Source organism: Triticum aestivum, chromosome 5B (assembly GCF_018294505.1).
Source record: "Triticum aestivum cultivar Chinese Spring chromosome 5B, IWGSC CS RefSeq v2.1, whole genome shotgun sequence".
Classification (NCBI taxonomy): Eukaryota; Viridiplantae; Streptophyta; class Magnoliopsida; order Poales; family Poaceae; genus Triticum; species Triticum aestivum.
In genome coordinates, this window is record NC_057807.1 from 486,021,927 (window position 1) to 486,040,295 (window position 18,369).

Sequence of the window (18,369 nt, forward strand, 5' to 3'; positions counted from 1 at the left end):
AGAAAACCCTAATGCAAGTTACATAGGTTATTAATAAGTTTACTTATTGATTGTTGTTCGTTGATTTTGATAAAGCTCACCATTCAAGCCAGCCTAATGGTAATTTGATTTATTACTGGATGGGGGCCTACGTATGCATGCATGTACTACAAACTACTGCACTTGAGCACCGCACACCAACGCCCCCTTCTTCTTTTTGATTTACTGGATCGAACAACCGTGGTAGATTGAATGAAGGAAGTAAAATCTCAGGGATCACGATGGAGATGGTAACTCAAAGCAACGGAGCATCAGATATGTGAGAGAGACGAACCAATCGATCATCTTCCTGTCCAAGAAAAGTTGCTCTACCACGCGGTAGAGATGCTCTGCCTGCGTGGCTGGCCTGACAGGACTAAGGAGCGTCGAGTAGCGACGAAATGGAAAAAAAAGAAGGTCGATCGCGCTACGTACGATCGTACCAGGCACAACGGCCACGCATGCAAGTGGAAGCAGGTGCGCATAGAGCCTGCTGCGGTCGGGGTCCACTAATCCCATGTCAGGGATAACGTACCACCAAAAGTGGTTTACTGTGTGTAATAATATTGCTAATCGCGGGTTTAGAACCGAGCCGCAGAGGGTTTCAGGTCTAGACAGCCCCTAATGAGCAATGCACGCATTTAATGTACCAATCTACTAGTAGTTGTTAATTGATCTCCAGCTCAAAGAAGAAGCTAGTTAGGGCATGGCAATGCATAGCCTTACACTGATGCCTCATGTGCCATGTAGGATAGGATGACAAGGAAAGTATGTTCGGATAGGGAAGCTGGATCCTTTACACGACGCAGTTACTTGGGAGGAAAATTATAGTCCGACGTAAAAGCTGAAAAAATTAAAGTGAAGAGTAGAGATGAATATGTGTTAAAATTTATATTTTCTATTTCTTGATGAGGCTCACTAGTAGTAGTTTGCGTTGGGAAAACAAATCAGTGTAACTGGACCGAACTACTTTTTTTCCACGGACCATATGTATCCATATGTCATCATTGTACATGCCTTTATTAATCTTAGGCTTAGAGCATCTCCAACAGCCGCGCTGTAAATTTTGGGTTTTCTGCACGCGCAACCGCTCCGGGAGCTCCAACGGAGGCGCTAAAACAGCGCGCGGGATAAGTAGTTCAACGCTGGTCGAAACGCCATCATGTGCCATTTATTTGCTGCGCCCGCTCCCGCGCGCCGCACCCTCTCTGCTGTGCCGCTTTTGCCCCGCCCGCGCCGCCACCGGTGAATTCGCCCGATGGACGGATGCGCCGCGACCCCTCCGCCGCCGCCGCAAACCCTAGCGCAGGGAGCTTTGGCGTCGCCTCCGCCGGTGCGCCTCCAAGCACCGGCATCGCACGCGGCCTTTTCATGCCGCCATGAACGGCCTCGGCGGCGGGTGGCGTCGCGCCGGCGCCCGCTGGGAAGTCACGTGCCTCCCTCTCGAAGCTCCCAAATGTGATACGGGCGAAGAAGGGCAAGGTGTCCGCGAAGAAGAACAGGCGGCGGACGGCTCCTCTAGGCGGCCGAATAAGAAGCTTGTAGGGTGTGCGACGGACGCGGCGGCGATCGAAGCGCCGACGAGCTCACTTGTTGAGCCGGCGGCCGACGCGCACAAGGTGTTCGATGAAATGCCCATAAGGTAAAATTTCACCCACTTTTTGTTGTTGTTGTTGTTGTTGTTGTTGTTGTTGTTGTTGTTGTTGTTGTTGTTGTTGTTGTTGTTTGAATGCATACATATGGATAGCTTATATTTTCTTTGTTGTATATACTTTGTAGTTTCAATGATGAGGCGTATATGTCAACTATGGGTGTTGGCTCCAACAATTCTCATTGGTCTCAAACCAATGAGATGCATTTCGATGATCATGAGTTTGAGGTGGACGAGGATGGTGAGGGCATCGTAGATGCACATAAAGGAAGAGGGGGCAACTACACCATGGGCGAAGACATCTTGCTATGCAATACTTGGTTGCAAGTGTCGAGGGATCCCGCCATTGGAGGGGATCAAAGTAGAGATGCATATTGGCTCCGGATGAAGGAACACTTTGATCTACACAACAGAAGTGGAATTGACCGCTCCGGAAGATCTCTTCGCTCCCGGTGGTCGACAATGAACGCACTTAAGGCGGTTGACACGTTGAACCCAAGTGGCACTAATGATAGAGATAGGGTAAGTGCCATTTCTTTCATGATTCTTCGATGTTCATCATGCTTCTTCTTGGTGTTTCAAGGCCGAGGACTACAAAACCTATTGCACAAAACCTATTCCAAGGAGAGGAGAAGAGGATCAAGAAAGGGAAGATCAAGAAAGGGAGACCATTTACCTTCCCTCATTGCTATGAAGAACTGAACGATGATGAGAAATGGAAGAACCGTGATGGTTTCGATGATGAGGAGAGCAACAAACACAAGTGAACTATTGGTTTGGATGATGATGAGGAGGAGGCATCAAGTAATGACGGCAAGAGAAGCCCTACACCAAACTCGGTTTCGTACTCCAAGCCAAAAAGGCCGGATGGATGCAAGAAAGAAGAAAAAGAAAAGAAGAAGATGAAAGGAGACGACGAGCTAAAAAATGCTATGGAAACTATTGTGAATGCAAGAAAGGAAGCGAATGAGATGAGGAAGATGGTAAGGAACCAAGATGACGCGGCCGAGGAGAGGAGGGTGGCGGCCGAGGAGAGGAAGGTGGCATTGGAGGAGAAGAAATTGGCCATGGAGGAGTGAACTAGGTTGTTGGAATGGGAGAAGTACTTGTTCTTCATGGACACATCTACCCTCAATGAGAAGCAAAATGAGTACATTAATCTTGCCCGTGAAGAAGTCTTGGTCGAAAAAAGAGCCATGGTTGGCATGGGCGGCATGGGTGGCGGTGGTATGGGCGGCATGGGTGCACTACTAGGAAAAGGCCTACTAATGGCGCACCTAATTTGGCCATTAATGACGCATCAGTGGTGCGCCATTAGTGCCACACCATTAGTATATTTTACTAATGGCGCACCACTGGTGCGCCATTAGTATCTGGTATACTAATGGCGCACCACTTGATGCGCCATTAGTATCTGGTATACTAATGGCGCACCACTGGATGCGCCATTAGTATATACAACAGTGCGCCATTAGTATGCCTCCTAGGGGGCCATGTATACCCAGGTGCTTTGGCATACTAATGGCGCACAACAGCAAGATGCGCCATTAGTAACTTCGGCATACTAATGGTGCACTGTCTAATGATGCGCCATTAGTATTCTTTGGCATACTAATGGCGCACTGTGGTGTGATGCGCCATTAGTATGAATATTAGGTTTTTTTTTATTTTTTTATTTTCTGTTTTTTGCACAGGTTACAAAATGTATAATTGGACAAAATATAGACAGCACACATCAACAACAGATTCATCGAATACAATAGAAGATTAGTCTCTGAATACAATTCATCATATTAGTCTCCGAATTGAAAAGACCGAACAAAGATAGAACATTATATTACAAGTCTCGAGACCACGAGTAGCGAGTTTGTCTTCACATTACAAGTCGATATCGATCATCTAAACTACCATCACATAGAAGAGAGCTGCGGTCATCACGATGAGCATCATCACGATGAAACTCGTCTTCATCCGGTTCCTCCAACGCTCCCTCCCCTCTCCCGCTAGATAGCGGGCGTATCTAGATTCGGCCTCGGCCCTAGTGGTGTACCCTTTGTAACTGTTACCGCTGAATCGGTGAACCTGTCTCCGACACTCCTCCCAGTCGTCGTAGACTCCGGGAACCTTACCCTTGTACACGACATACGTCGGCATCGCTATGCACTAGCCAAACGAAACGTTAGTACCAATTCACAGACAATACATAAGCAATATATAAGTATGCAACAGAACGATCGGAAGAGAAAAGCAAGACATTAATAGCATCGATTACATCTAAGTTGAACGACTCTCGAAACCAAAGAGACATACTACAAGTTTATTAAAGTTTAATTACAACATGAGCCAATCGATGTTTCAGAACTAGACACAGCATCACTGCTTTTGACTCGACTCAAGGGACCGGAGCGTGGATGAAGCCGCCGTCTATCGTGGGAGTCATGAAAGAATGGGCGTTGTCAGCCTGCATTTGTAGCATTGTGTCGATGTCACTGTTGGACGGTTGATTTCTGAGGTAGAACTGCCCCGAGGTACGAAGGACATCTTGATGGATGATTTCCGCAAACTCCGACTGGATGCAAAAGAATTCTTGTCGGAGGTCCGCGTCCTGGATTGCCGACACGCTCTTTGCCCAATCTTTGAGTTTACTCAGTAGCAGAAGTTGATGATGGTCCCGTACGATCGCCCGCATGTGATGGATGGCGTAGTAGGCACCCTTCTGACCGCCAGGAGGCTGCTTGACGCAGCAGAACGTCGTATTGTGGGAGAACACGTGCTTGCCGTACTTACGAATAGGTCTGGTGAAGGTGCCTCCAGATTTGGCGTAGCCGGGGAGAACATCATCAAGAACCTTCTTGACATTTGTGTAGTCTACGTTCGACTGACGATCCGGGTCGAAATACGTGGCCATGGAATATTTGGGGCTTAGGAGGATGAGAATGTGTGTCACCGCAGAAAACACGGAATGTTAAAAGAAAAACGATCGAAATCTAAGAATTCATATGTTACGGGCCGGTTGAGGGGAGGACTTACTCGGGAAAGTAAGGCACGAGGAAGTTATCCTTATCTTGGTTTGCCAGAATGACGCCTTCGAGGTAAGAACTCGCGACTTGCCGGTCCCCAGCGCTGCCCAAGATCTTGGCACGCATGTAGAAGGGGTCGACTATCACGATGTCCGGGGTCTTGTCGTGAATGATCCGCATCTCGATACTCAGCGAAAATAGCCAAACGAAGGTGTAGTGCAGCGGATGAAGGTTCATCATAGCATGGATGTCATCAAACCACAGGACGATCGTACGCCCGATGGAGTTATCCACAAAGCCCTTGCCCTCTGGCACCTTGGCCGCGAAAACCGGGTATGCCATATCCTTCTCTCTGAAACGCCGCTTCTCCAAAGAAAGAACACTGTCATGCAGACTCCGCATAGCACCGGTTGCAGCATTGAGCATATTTGTCGGTAGCATCGCCCTACCCACCACATGCACCCTCCTCGAGATATCCTCAGGTGAAGGTGGCCCGTCCTGAGCACGGATCGTACTCGGTGCCGGCTGGCTTGCACCATTGTTAGTCTTTCTTTTGCGTGCCTTCTTCTTCTCCTGTAATGGGACCAAGTTCTGCTCACAGACCGCCTTCTTGAGTGTGTTTGGGCTGGTAATATTTCGCACCTTGCCTATCTGAGGCTCGGTGAAGTCGGCAGCTGGAGGCGTCTCCTGAGAGCTGAATGGCAGACGACGCCTGTTGCAACTTGGCTTCTCCGCGGTACCAGCTAGATCGCGCACGTCTTTTGTTGGGTTGGGTTCTTGAGAAGGAGCCCCCATGAAGTCGCCATCGTACCCATGTTCGGCAAAGTACTGATCGACGTTGCCAAATGTATCGTCGTCGTCGTCATTCTGATCCTGTGCCATATGCATGTTTGGATCCAATGGCATAGGGATGTCCGGCACCGTTGCGGCGGTCTTGCCATGGGGCCGACTTGGCGCCGGCACGACTGGCGGTGTTGTCTTTGGGGTGGTGTCCCCCGCCCCCAAACGAATCTGGCTCTTCGGCCAAAGCAGGGGCCAGCTCAGGCAGGCGCTGAGGGTCATCACGTCATCATCGTCGGCCCCGACGGGTCGAATCGGAGGTAACAACTCGTCGTAGCCTGGCAGCACCCGAACCAGTTGAACCCTAAACAAGTTGGGTGGCATCTGGGTACCGTGGAACAAGGGGTTGCCCGGTTGAACGATTTTGCCCTTGGCGACATCGACCAACTCGTTGTTCACGAAGTGCAGGAGAGTGCACGGAACGTCGGCGGCGCCCTGCGAAAACATGTAGGGCGTCAGGGATGCCTAGTCAAAGGCAAGGAGATGAAGTCCTCGGCCGAGAGAGGCTTAATTAGTTACCGTGATGATGGCGTCGAGCTCGGCTAATGTCGAGGCACCGCCAACGGCGGGCGTGTAGTTGACGGAGGGGTCGCTTGCTGCAGAGGTGCCGGCCGACGTACACCCGGGTGCATTAAGCTCCCGTGCCGGCGTCGGAGACACCAATGCCGCCTCCACCGGAGACACCAATGGCCCCGCCATCGCATTCTGCGAGTTGCTGGCCGTGAAGCTAGGAATCGGGGGCGGCCCCTGTTGGCCGCCCGCAATCCACGCACTCAACCCCGAGATCAAGGTAGGCACAATGGCGGTGATCGTCGCTCCGAGTCGTTGTTCCACTTGCTCTTGGACAATCTCCGGAATCCGCGCCACCTGTGCCTTGAGTTCTTGAACCTCGCGCGCCTGGCTTTCCGAGCTGGTCTTTTTCTCCTTCCGCACACCAGCGGTATAGTATGACCCCCATCTTGTCGACAAGCCTTTGCCGGCCACACGACCAGCTGACGTCGGCTTACTGAGCTTATCCTTGTTCTTCATTACATTCAACACCCTATTTAGAGTGGTGTCCCAAGGGTTGCTCTTAGTCGACCCCACGCTACTGCTTTCAGTCGCCTGCGGAAGGAATGTGAACCATTTAGAAATTTGGCTTCATTAATTAGAATGCAACCATATGGAGCTAATTACGCGGGGGTGTATTCCTTACCAGAACAAGCTCAAGATTCCTGGTCTTCGGATCCGTGGTAAGCTCCTTTGTTTTCGGGTCCTTCTTGTACCGGGCCCTGACAAAGTTCCTGGTCTGCTTGTCACCGTATTCATCGAAGAGGGGCGGTAGGCCTTGCTCGGCATGGTCCGCCTCCTCCTTGTCCCATATAGGCTCCGCCACTCTGTAACCGCCGGGATCGAGTGTGTGTTCCCCTATGTTCAGCTCCCGCATTTCTTTCCCCCACTGACTTGATTGGGAGTTTGCGGTGCTCGAGCAATTGATCTTGAAGTCGTTGTAGTCATCTTCGGTGATCGAAGGATTTTTCTCCTTGATCTTCTCATAACTCTCACCTTTCTCGATCATTCTCTTCACATTGCTTTTCCAAGTAGACAGGGCCTTGCTCATCTTCGTGAGGGCAGCATTGTTCACTTTATTCCCTTTGAGGCTTGTGTTTGCAAATTCAGCGGGGAACTTGTATTGTTCGTGCAGCTTCGTGAAGAGGAGGTTGCGCAAATTCCCTCGGTCAGGATGCCTCAGGTTCTCGGTATTGATCGAGATGGTGCTCCGAAGAATGCACCCGAGCTGAAGCGAGTACCCCTTGACTATTCGTTCGGGCGCCGTTGGATTCCCGTTGGAGTCCACTTCAGTAACTTCCTCCTTGAGGGTGAGGAGCACGATCGGGCGCCGGTCCTTCCGTTGCCTCTTCGGTTGGCTGCCATCTGTGCGTGCGCCGCCATCATCAGTGGTGGCATCCTCGGCGGCACCATCAATGGTGGCATCAGTGGGGTCATCCTCGGCGGTACCATCAGTGGTCTCAGGATCAGTGGGGAAGGCGGCGTCCTCATACAACTGAGGTTGGTCCTCCATCTCCTGGGACAGCTCCCAGAATGCCTTGCCGCCCGAACCCCCGGCCTCATCGTTGTTGGCCATGTTTCTGTCTAAATAGGAACAAAGTTTGGTCAAAAAGTTGGTTATTGTTTAGGGTTTGTCGACACCGAGGCATCCTAAAAGCTAAGCTTTTATCATTGAGGGTTTTTCGACGCCGAGGCACCCTAAAAGCCTAAGCTTTGATCATTAGTCACAAGTACCCCATATGTCCTATTTTTAGCAAAGTCATGCTAAAATTCACGGAAAATTTCAGCACGACCTTTGCTGAAAATAGGACATATGGAGTACCCGAATTTGCTGGAACGGAAGTTAATCGACATTCCAGCAAACTCAAGGGCCTCTCGGGTGGACAAGGCAAAAAAGGCCTCCATCACAACAAAGCAAATCATTGCATGGGCATACAGATGCTGAAGTAAGAACGCCAGAAGTAGCATTAAACCATTTCCATAGTACTATGGTGATTTGAGATCATCTATTTATGTTCGCAAAGAGTAGTTTATGATCTAAGACTAAAAGGAAATGCACCAGCAGTACTAAATTGTCGGTCAGTCTCCAAAACTGATCCCAACATTTTAAACAGTCCCTAGCAAGAACACAAATGTGGAAGCAAGTCAACGCAAAGCTATCTTTTCTTGTTTATCAGAAATGCACCCTAATTAGGCATTCACAAAATTAAGAGCAAAGTCTAGCTTGCAAACCACAAAATTAAGAGCAAATTAAGAGTAATTTTTTTTCAATTTTCATTGATGTTTCAAATTAGATCGGTGCACATGTGGCTGCATTTCTATTGGTCATCCAAGATGGGTGTTCATAGTAAAGTACTATATAGTGGCACTAACATAACCAAGGATTGCTTTAAAAAAAAACATAACCAAGAATCACCTTCCACGTGGCTTCTTCTCTTTAGCCTGGCTTCCTTCTGCAAAGTGGGCAAATACTTCTGTCTGCTGCAGTAGGTACTTTAGTCGCCCTTTCCCTTCTTGTTCTGTGATCAAAACCACGATGAGAATGCAATACACACCAAAGAATGTGTGTCAAATGCGAACATGATGCAAATCAACTGCAGAAGGGCATTTATAGGTTATGAGCCAATCCATTTAATTGTTCTCTGTTGAATGGGCGTGCAGCTTCACAGTTTAGAATTTGAACTATACATTGCTGCTGAGTATTGTTTTTCAGAGACAAGTGAATTTGCCATTTTGTGAATGGAAAATTGGAAATAAATAAATTTCATATTGCCTAGTTCCTGGTGATTTGAGGTGTTCTTTTAATACATGAAGTAATACAGCTGATCTAGGGCAACATTATCAACTGGTGCTTGGGCATTACTGGTGATTCTGCATTCCGATGTTTCTTTCACGTACTTGGTTATTCAGAAACAAGAACATGTTGCTCTTGCTTCTAGCTTCCTAACCTACAAGCTTACAAAGAAACAACTGTTTAATTTCTTTTGCTGAATATACTATTATCAAGGCTGATGTGGCAAACTTAGTTGCTACCTGCATGATTTCAAATGCTACTGGGATTTTTTACACCTGATGCTACTGCTGGTAACAGCCAAGATGAATCAATGAGCTCAGTGGTTATACTAGTTCTAAGAGGGGCAGTCTTTTGATGAGCAACGTTCACTGAATCTGAATCTGAATCTGAATGCGAGGGGGAGAGGGGGAGAGGAGGAGGGGGAGCTCACGGGGCGGTGGTGTGGACGGGGTGACGAGGTGGGGCGACGAGGTCCGGGTGGTGGTGGTGCTCCGGCGACGGTCGTGTGGACGGGGCGGCGTCCGAGCCACCGGCGACGAGGGCGGCCGGGCGATGGCGTCCAACGAGGTGGGGCGACGGGGAGAGCGGCACCGAGGAGACGAGGATGACGGGGCGGCGGGGCGGCAGCGTCGGGAGAGGAGAGGGCGGCGTCACGGCGTCGGGGCGTCGGGGCGGAGACGAGGACGACGGGGCGGCGTCGCAGCGTCGGGACGGCGTCGAGGCGGCGGGGCAGCGGTGTCGGGAGAGGAGACGAGGACGACGGGGCGGCGTCGCGGCGTCGGGGCGACGTTGAGGCGGCGGGGCAGCAGCGTCGGGAGAGGAGAGGGGAAGGGGATTGAGGGCGAGGGTGAGGGAGAGAGAGGGGATAGGTTTGGGCCGCCGGGGTGGGGGTGGCACAATACTAATGGCGCACCACCCATCGGTGCGCCATAAGAACATCCATTCTAATGGCGCACCTCACCCTGGTGCACCATTAGTAATTTTTTTTTGATTTCTGCTCGAGCCAATAGGTTATCTCCCACCTGACCTGATCCACACCAAGTTCCCTCTACTAGCTTGACTGGTCAGCAGCCAGTTCTCACACTAGGAGGTCTTGGGTTCGATTCCCAGGCTCCACAATTTTTTTTATGCATTTAAAATGCTGTCTGATACTTATTTGTGTTTAAATATGTTCAAACTTGTTTAAATCATAACAGTAATATTTTTTTTATAAGACAGTAATAATTTTTTAAAAAATATCATCAAACAGTAATGCCGGTGGAGGCGGGGAGGGTGCGCGGGGTGCGGGGGGTCGGCGGCGGCAGTTGAGTAGGGAAGGGGTGCAAGGGGTCGGCGGTGGTGGTTGAGTAGGGGAATCGAGGGTGCAGGGGTCGGCGGCGGCAGCCGGTGGACCGGGGGGTGCTCGGCGGCGAGGGGGACCGGATCTGGCGAGGTGGGATAGCGATCGAGATGGAGGGGGATCGAGATCGAGTGTCCATGAAATTTAAAAATATTCATGATAGTTCAAAAAGTGCCCATGAAATACAATCGAGAAATGAAGGCTACGATTTAAATACAATCGATCTTAGCTAGCTATCTGTTCACATTCTTCTTGCCCTTCTTTTTCGCAAATGGAGTTCTTCTGTGGAACGGATGTCCTTTAGGTAGGGTGGTCCTGCTTCTTCTTGTGGTGTATGCTGCTACTTCATCATCGTCGTCATGTTCGATCCTCAGGTCGCCGTACTTGTCGAAGTCTTGCTCATTGGCTACTCCATCCATTCCGATGATCTTCCTTTTGCCTCTCCTCATGACAACACGACTGGGCTTTGACGGGTCGGTAATGAAGAAGCATTGGTCCACTTGGGAAGCCAGTACCCATGGCTCATTTTTCGCGGTGACGTTTGCGCCCGCGGTCTTGGATTTGGCTTCGGTTATAACCATGGTGGTGAAATACCGGTCTTCTTTGAGGACGCTCTTCGCCCATCTGACACGGAACATCGGGACCTTCTCTCCAGCGTAACTCAGCTCCCAGATCTCCTCGATCCTTCCGTAGTATCTGTCCTTGTCGTTATCGGTGTAGGATTCCATCGTTACCCCGGAGTTCTGATAACCATCCCTCTTCATGTCCTTGGCCTCGGTGTAGAATGTGTAGCCGTTGATATCGTACGCCTCATAGGTCATCAGGTTGTGCTCGGAGCCCTGTGACAAGGCGAATATGAGTTGTTCTTCCGCGGAAGAATCCTCATGTAAAGGGTACGACAGAAGCTTCTGCTTGAACCAACGCGTGAAACATGAGTTGTGCTCTTTGATTATATCTCCGTCCGTCCTCTGTTGGCCCCGGTCATTGTACGTCTTCTTAATAAAGGTTTTGTGCTCTACCACCCAAGGATCGACCACGTCTATGTGTTGTAGCGCGACTAGGTTTGCTCTTTCAAAGTCGGCGAGTCGACCCTCTAAGTCGACATGCATTTCGCGGCGACCCTCACGGTGACCCCATCCAGCGAGCCTGCCGAGGTGCCTGTTGACGGGCAGACCAACGGGGTTCTCGATGCCTAGATAATTCGTGTAGTAGGAGATGCACTCTTCGGTCAGAAAGCCCCTGGCTATACTTCCCTCTGGACGTGACATGTTGCGAACGTATCCTTTGATGACACCATTCATCCTTTCGAACGGCATCATGCTGTGCAGGAACGTCGGCCCGAGTTGGATGATATCCTCCACTATATGGACCAGCAGATGCACCATAACGTCGAAGAATGCGGGCGGGAAGTACATCTCAAGCTCGCATAGTATCACCACGATCTCTTCCTGTAGCCTTCTGAGTTGCCTCACGCCAATCGACTTCCGAGAGATGACGTCGAAAAAGTTGCATAGGCCAAATAGCATTTCACGGACGTGCGCGTCCATGATCCCATGGATTGCAACTGGAAGTATCTGCGTCATCAGCACGTGACAGTCGTGAGACTTCATCCCACTGAACTTCTGCTTCGCTGGGTCTAGGTATCTGCTTATCTTCCCCGCGTAACCGTAAGGAAGTTTTACTCCTAGGAGGCAGGTGACAAACTGCTCGATCTCCTCCTGACTTAGAGTGAAGCACGCGGGAGGGTAGTCATTTCCGGTCTTCTTGGCCTTTTTGCCTTTGCGACGACTTTCTGTGTCCTGCTTCGCCTCATCATCATCATCATCATCATCATCATCATCATCATCATCATCATCATCATCATCATCATCATCATTAGCGTGAAGCTCCTGCCTGATGCCCATTGATTTCAAGTCTGCCCTTGCTTTCGGCCCATCTTTGGTCCTCTCTGGCATGTTGAGCAGGGTACCAAGCAGACTCTCGCACACGTTCTTCGTGATATGCATGACATCAAGACTGTGAGGCACACGGTGGATCTTCCAGTACGGCAAGTTCTAGTAAACAGACCTCGTTTTCCATACCTTCAGCAGTGGCTCTGGCGTCTTTCGCTTCTTTCCCGGCTCTGGCGCCTTTTGCTTCTTTCCCGGCAGTGGGCAGTCTTTCCAATTTTTGAACAGCTTGTCTATTTCCTCGCTGCTTCTTGTACACGGGCGTTTTCGGGGTTCGGTTTCACCATCGAACAGATCCTTGCGTTTCCTCCACGGGTCATCGTCGCGAAGCCACCTTCGATGTCCCATGAACACGGTTTTCGAAGACCCGGGATCTCTATCTAGCTGGCGATACGTTGTGTCATCCATGCACCTTACGCATCCAGAAAATCCGTGGACTACCTGCCCCGCGAGATATTCGTAACCGAGATAGTCATGCACCGTCGTGAGCAGTGCGGCTCTCATAGGGAAATATTCTTTCTCTGCGGCGTCCCATGTATTGGCTGGCATTTTCCACAGCGTGTCAAGCTCCTCTTTCAGCAGCCCCAAATACAGATTGATGTCGTTCCCTGGTTGTTTCGGCCCTTTAATTAGCATACTCATGTGAATGTACTTCCTCTTCATGCACAACCAGGGGGGAAGGTTGTACATCCACACAAACACAGGCCAGGTGCTATGTGTGCTTCTCTGGCTGCCAAACGGATTGACTCCATCGGTGCTCGCGCCCAGCACGATGTTCCTTGGATCGTTCCCAAATTCTGGGTATTCGAAGTTCAACGCTTGCCACTGGCTCGCATCCTTAGGGTGACTCAGCATCTTGTCTTTTTTATCTATCTCCGGATCATTTGCGTCATCTTCTCGCTTCTTCTCCTCCCTATCCACGTGCCAACGCAGGAGCTTTGCTACCTTAGGGTCCGCGAAATACCACTGCAGACGAGGAGTGATCGGAAAGTACCACACCACTTTTCGAGGAGCTTTCTTCCTCTTCTTGTATCGAGTGACGCTGCACACCGGACATATGGTAGACTCCGCGTGCTCGTCCCGATAAATGATGCAATTGTTCATGCACACATGGTATTTCACGTGCGGTAAATCCAGAGGACACACGATTTTCTTCGCCTCCTCCAAACTGGTTGGGCACTTGTTCCCCTTGGGAAGACGTTCGTGCCAGAATGACATGTTCTCGTCGAAGCATGCGTCGGTCATTTTGTGTTTTACCTTCATCTCCAGAGCCATGAGCGTTACTTTCAGGCGGGTATCCTCGGGCCTGCATCCTTCATACAATGGAGTAACCGCGTCTAACTCAAGTTGATCCATCTTGGCTTTCTCTGTTGGAAATATGCCCTAGAGGCAATAATAAATTAGTTATTATTATATTTCCTTGTTCATGATAATCGTTTATTATCCATGCTATAATTGTATTGATAGGAAACTCAGATACATGTGTGGATACATAGACAACACCATGTCCCTAGTAAGCCTCTAGTTGACTAGCTCGTTGATCAATAGATGGTTACGGTTTCCTGACCATGGACATTGGATGTCATTGATAACGGGATCACATCATTAGGAGAATGATGTGATGGACAAGACCCAATCCTAAGCCTAGCACAAAGATCGTGTCGTTCGTATGCTAAAGCTTTTCTAATGTCAAGTATCTTTTCCTTAGACCATGAGATTGTGCAACTCCCGGATACCGTAGGAATGCTTTGGGTGTACCAAACGTCACAACGTAACTGGGTGGCTATAAAGGTGCACTACAGGTATCTCCGAAAGTGTCTGTTGGGTTGGCACGAATCAAGACGGGGATTTGTCACTCCGTGTAAACGGAGAGGTATCTCTGGGCCCACTCGGTAGGACATCATCATAATGTGCAAAATGTGACCAAGGGGTTGATCACGGGATGATGTGTTACGGAACGAGTAAAGAGACTTGCCGGTAACGAGATTGAACAAGGTATCGGTATACCGACGATCGAATCTCGGGCAAGTATAATACCGTTAGACAAAGGGAATTGTATACGGTATCGATTGAGTCCTTGACATCGTGGTTCATCCGATGAGATCATCATGGAACATGTGGGAGCCAACATGGGTATCCAGATCTCGCTGTTGGTTATTGGCCGGAGAACGTCTCGGTCATGTCTGCATGGTTCCCGAACCCGTATGGTCTACACACTTAAGGTTCGATGACGCTAGGGTTATAAAGGAAGTTTGTATGTGGTTACCGAATGTTGTTCGGAGTCCCGGATGAGATCCCGGACGTCATGAGGAGTTCCGGAATGGTCCGGAGGTAAAGATTTATATATGGGAAGTCCTGTTTTGGTCACCGGAAAAGTTTTGGGTTTTATCGGTAACGTACCGGGACCACCGGGAGGGTCCTGGGGGTCCACCAAGTGGGGCCACCGGCCCCGGAGGGATGCATGGGCCAAGTGTGGGAGGGGACCAGCCCCAGGTGGGCTGGTGCGCCCCCCCACAAGGGCCCAAGGCGCCTAGGGTTTGGGGAGGGGGTGCTTCCACCTAACTTGGGGGGCAAGTTTCCCCCCTCCCCCCTTGGCCGCCACCCTTAGATGGGATTGGGGCTGCCGCACCCCTTGGGGTGGAAACCCTAGAGGGGGCGCACCCCCCTCCCTCTCCCCTATATATGCTTGAGGGTTTTGGGGCTGCCAACACATGAGTTTTGACCTCTCTTGGCGCAGCCCTACCTCTCTTACTCCTCCTCTCCCGCGGTGCTTGGCGAAGCCCTGCTGGACTACCACGCTCCTCCACCACCACCACGCCGTTGTGCTGCTGCTGGATGGAGTCTTCCTTAACCTCTCCCTCTCTCCTTGCTGGATCAAGGCGTGGGAGACGTCACCGGGCTGTACGTGTGTTGAACGCGGAGGTGCCGTCCGTTCGGCACTAGGATCTCCGGTGATTTGGATCACGACGAGTACGACTCCTTCAACCCGGTTCTCTTGAACGCTTCCGCTTAGCGATCTACAAGGGTATGTAGATGCACTCTCCTTCCCCTCATTGCTGGTTTCTCCATAGATAGATCTTGGTGACACGTAGGAAATTTTTTGAATTTCTGCTACGTTACCCAACAGTGGCATCATGAGCTAGGTCTATTGCGTAGATTCTTTGCACGAGTAGAACACAAAGTAGTTGTGGGCGTTGATCTTGTTCAATATGCTTACCGTTACTAGTCCAATATTGTTTCGACGGTATTGTGGGATGAAGCGGCCCGGACCGACCTTACACATACTCTTACGTGAGACAGGTTCCACCGATTGACATGCACTTGGTGCATAAGGTGGCTAGCGGGTGCCAGTCTCTCCCACTTTAGTCGGAACGGATTCGATGAAAAGGGTCCTTATGAAGGGTAAATAGCAATTGACATATCACGTTGTGGTTTTTGCGTAGGTAAGAAACGTTCTTGCTAGAAACCCATAGCAGCCACGTAAAACATGCAAACAACAATTAGAGGACGTCTAACTTGTTTTTGCAGGGTATGCTATGTGATGTGATATGGCCAAGAAGAATGTGATGAATGATATGTGATGTATGAGATTGATCATGTTCTTGTAATAGGAATCACGACTTGCATGTCGATGAGTATGACAACCGGCAGGAGCCATAGGAGTTGTCTTAATTTATTGTATGACCTGCGTGTCATTGAACAATGCCATGTAATTACTTTACTTTATTGCTAACCGGTAGCCATAGTAGTAGAAGTAATAGTTGGTGAGACAACTTCATGAAGACACGATGATGGAGATCATGGTGTCATGCCGGTGATGATGATGATCATGGAGCCCCGAAGATGGAGATCAAAAGGAGCAAAATGATATTGGCCATATCATGTCACTATTTGATTGCATGTGATGTTTATCATGTTTATGCATCTTATTTGCTTAGAATGACGGTAGTAAATAAGATGATCCCTCATTAAAATTTCAAGAAAGTGTTCCCCCTAACTGTGCACCGTTGCGAAAGTTCGTCGTTTCGAAGCACCACGTGATGATCGGGTGTGATGGATCCTTACGTTCACATACAACGGGTGTAAGACAGATTTACACACGCGAAACACTTAGGTTGACTAGACGAGCCTAGCATGTACAGACATGGCCTCGGAACACAAGAGACCGAAAGGTCGAGCATGAGTCGTATAGCAGATACGATCAACATGAATATGTTCACCGATGATGACTAGTCCGTCTCACGTGATGATCGGACACGGCCTAGTTGACTCGGATCATGTAATCACTTAGATGACTAGAGGGATGTCTATCTGAGTGGGAGTTCATAAGATGAACTTAATTATCCTGAACATAGTCAAATGATCTTTGCAAATTATGTCGTAAGCTCGCGCTTTAGTTCCACTGTTTAGATATGTTCCTAGAGAAAATATAGTTGAAAGTTGACAGTAGCGATTATGCGGACAGTAGAAAGCTTACGTCCTTTATGCACCGCTCAGTGTGCTGAACCCCAAACGTCGTTTGTGGATGTTGCGAACATCGGACATACACGTTTTGATAACTACGTGATAGTTCAGTTAAACGGTTTAGAGTTGAGGCACCAAAGACGTTTTTTCGAAACGTCGCGGAACATATGAGATGTTTCGAGGGCTAAAATTGGGATTTCAGGCTCGTGCCCACGTCAAGAGGTATGAGACCTCTGATGATTTTCTTAGCCTGCAAACTAAGGGAGAAAAGCTCAATCGTTGAGCTTGTGCTCAGATTTTGAATCAGTGGGAGTTCATCTTCTAGAGATAGTGATGTTTCTCCAAAGTCATTGCCACCAAGCTGCTAGAGCTTCGTGATGAACTATAACATATCGGGGATAGATATGATGATCCTTGAGGTATTCGCGATGTTTTGACACCGCGAAAGTAGAAATCAAGAAGGAGCATCAATTGTTGATGGTTGGTGAAACCACTAGTTTCAAGAAGGGCAAGGGCAAGAAGGGATACTTCATGAAACGACAAATCAACTGCTGCTCTAGTGAAGAAACCCAAGGTTGAACCCAAACCCGAAACTAAGTGCTTCTGTAATAAGGGGAACAACCACTGGAGCAGAATTACCCTAGATACTTGGTAGATGAGAAGGCTGGCAAGGTCGATAGAAGTATATTGGATATGCATTATGTTAATGTGTACTTTACTAGTACTCCTAGTGGCACCAGGGTATTAAGATACCGATTCGGTTGCTAAGTGTTAGTAACTCGAAATAAAAGGCTACAGAATAAATGGAGACTAGCTAAAGGTGAGATGACGATATGTGTTGGAACTGTTTCCAAGTTTGATGTGATCAAACATCGCATGCTCCCTCTACCATCAAGATTAGTATTAAACCTGAATAATTGTCATTTGGTGTTTGCGTTGAGCATAGACATGATTGGATTATGTCTATCGCAATACGGTTATTCATTTAAGGAGAATAAATGGTTACTCTATTTATTTGAATAATACCTTCAATGGTCTTGCACCTAAAGGAATGGTTTATTGAATCTCGATCATAGTGATACACATTTTCATGCCAAAAGATATAAGATAGTAATGATAGGACCACTTACTTGTGGCACTGCCATGTAAGTCATATTGGTATAAGAACGCATGAAGAAGCTCCATGTTGATGGATCTTTGGACTCACTCGTTTTTCAAAAGTTTGAGACATGTGAGCCATGTCTATTGGTGTATACGCATGAAGAAACTCCATGCAGATGGACTGTTTGGACTCACTTGATTTTGAATCACTTGAGATATGCAAATCATACCACATGGGCAAGATGAATGAAAAGCCTCTTTTTCAGTAAGATGGAACAAGATAGCAACTTGTTGGAAGTAACACATTTTGATGTGTGCAGTCCAATGAGTGCTGAGGCATGCAGTGAATATCGTTATGTTCTTACTTCACAGATGATTCGAGTAGACGTTGAGTATATTTACTTGATGAAACACAAGTCTGAATTATTGAATGGTTCAAGTAATTTCAGAGTGAAGTTGAAGATCATCGTGACAGGAGGATAAAATGTCTATGATATGATCATAGAGATGAGTATCGGAGTTACGAGCTTTGGCACGCAATTAAGACATTGTGGAAATTGTTTCACAATTAATACCGCCTGGAACACCATTGTGTGATGGTGTGTCCGGACATCATAGTTGCACCCTATTGGATATGGTGCGTA